The sequence below is a fragment of the Eptesicus fuscus genome, chromosome 6, assembly GCF_027574615.1.
Source record: "Eptesicus fuscus isolate TK198812 chromosome 6, DD_ASM_mEF_20220401, whole genome shotgun sequence".
Taxonomy (NCBI): domain Eukaryota; kingdom Metazoa; phylum Chordata; class Mammalia; order Chiroptera; family Vespertilionidae; genus Eptesicus; species Eptesicus fuscus.
The window spans coordinates 90,937,969-90,940,331 of record NC_072478.1 but is presented as its reverse complement, the minus strand read 5'-3'; the positions used below and the strand labels follow the sequence as shown (position 1 = coordinate 90,940,331).

The following is a 2,363-nucleotide window of genomic DNA, read 5'->3' as shown; positions in this document are numbered from 1 at the left end:
CTTTAAGAATAAGAAAAGAATGGTTCTCAGGTGACAACTGTTGTAAGACAAAAAGAGCTGATACAAGTAAAATGTTTGGCCATGATATATCGTGGTGCATGATATATCGTAAACCCCAGATGAAAGTTGAGAGTAGGCTGAGAAGTAAAATATCTTCACTTCTGCGTGATCATATAACTGGTTGGTCTGTGCTGCATACCTTAGTCATTTGTGGCCCATCTTTGTTTTTCTCCCATATTCTTCTACTACCTATACTATTGTTATTTTCTTTAAATCATCTCGACTTTTATTTCTTTATTTACTTATTTTTAATCCTCACCTGAGGATATTTTTTCCATTGACTTTTTTTATTAGAGCGAGTGGAAGGGAGATGGAGAGACAGAGAGAAACACTGATGTGAGAGAGACACATGGATTGGTTGGCTCCCACATGCCCCCAACCAGGGCTGGGAGCCTGCAACTGAACTACGTGCCCTTGCCTGGAATCAAACCCAGGACCCTTCAGTCCGCAGGCCAATGCTCTAACTGAGCCAAACCAGTTAGGGCTCAACTTGGCTTTTAAACTTAAATTTAAGTATATTATTCCCATAAATAGAAAAACCAATATTTTTCTAATAAAATAAAAAGTACAACTATTAAAATTAAATATTCGCTTTGGCTATTACCTAAAACCATCTCACCTGCCACATCTTAGACCACATTTCTCTATTGAATGCTCTGGAATAAATGAGTTCTGTGATTGATTGCCTCCAGTTTGCTTTGGTCATGAATCAATCTTGGCTGCTATTTATATGCTTCATCTAACATTGTAAGATGGAGATTATTCCTTAAATATCGTTAGTAATTAGCAAAACTGGCATTTTCTTTAGGTTCAACCAACCTTTAATGAGAATTGATGGTGAGAAGAACATGGTTACGGGACTTAACAGAGGCTGACATTCAGCAGCTTTGCTTTGCTACTTTTTTTTTTTTTTTTTTTTTTTTTTTGTCAAATCAAAGGGTAGATTCATTGGCTGTCCCTGTTACACAATGAGGTGAACATGTCTCAATACAGAACTCCCTAAGCCTTGTCTCTGTGTGGGCTCCCCACCGCCCTGGCAGCCCAGGGGCAGGCGCGGGCCCAGGGACACAGGACAAGAGAAGCCAAGTGCTGCTGGTTCTCTTTTCACAGTGATTCATTCCGCGGGCTTCGGGCACTTGCTGCTTTTCCTTTCCCAGCATCTTCCTCTTTTCAAACTCCTTGTAGATGGTTTTCCCAGCTGCGCTCTGAAGGGCAGAGGTGTTCTCCTCCCGCCCACCTTTTCCTCCCCCAATCATCGCACTGGCGCTGGCCTGGCCCATTCTCCTGGCAGGAGGAGCTGTCAAGCCAGCAATGAGGACTCCACAGGCTCGGCCTTGGGACCTGAATTATGTTGCTTCACAAATTCAGCCGCATTTTCTTGGGCATGCCCACCGATTTCACCAACCAGGATGATGCCTTCTGCGGCCAGATCGTTCAGAAAGACATCCAGACAGTCAATAAAATCTGTCTGGGAACCCCCGCCCCCAACCTCCATGCCGATGCACAAAGACTGCCCCAGGCCCACGTGCATTGCTTGGTGAACCGCTTCACAGGTCAGGGTGCCAGACCTGGACATGATACCGATTCTCCTTTCCTGAGATATGGCCAGGCCTGATGCCAATTTCACATTCTCCCGGACTGATGGCGGTTGGGCCGGATCAGCCTGGTCTTTCCCTGGCGCAGGATTCTGTGCTTGACCCGCACCATGTCCTGCGGGGGGGTCCGTTCCACCCTCCTTGACGGGGTTCAAGGCCGGCAGGCCCAGGTGCGTCTTGCCTCCTTTCCCTGGTGTGGTTCCTCCAACAAGCTTGGTGCCTGTTCCAGCGCCTGCTGGCTCTGAACCGGGCCCTGCTTCCCGGGGAAGCCCTGACAAATAGCCTTTGTGCTTTTATCCACATACAGACGGAAGCGGGATAGGAACCAGGCCGAACTCCATCCTGTTGCGAGAGGAAGCGGCGAGGCCACTGCGGCCGGAGCCATGGTCGCGGTAGCAGCGGCGTGGGCTCCAGCAGCTTTCCTTCTCTCTCTTTTTTTTTTTTTTAAGATCCAGACAGAATCCTACTAAGAGATAACTATTAAACACAGCATCAGCTTCCGGGTCTTTTCTTTCTGGCCTCTCAATGATCTGTGTTTAACTTTTGCTGTCAAACTTCTTGCCCTGACATTCACTGTTCCCCTGTCGCCTCCCTGGCATGTTCAAACCTCCATGATTCCTCACCTACTAAGGCATCGCCCCAGGCAACCACTTAGCCTATCATGAGGATGCAGTAAGACCAGACCCACAGTGCGAGTTCTTGGGAAAG

At 47.5% G+C, this 2,363-nt stretch overlaps 1 pseudogene; it reads right to left on the bottom strand.

Moving 5' to 3' along the window:
• Positions 1-992: 992 nt before the first annotated feature.
• LOC103295796 (succinate--CoA ligase [ADP/GDP-forming] subunit alpha, mitochondrial-like) lies at positions 993-2,040 on the bottom strand (annotated as a pseudogene).
• Positions 2,041-2,363: the final 323 nt, after the last annotated feature.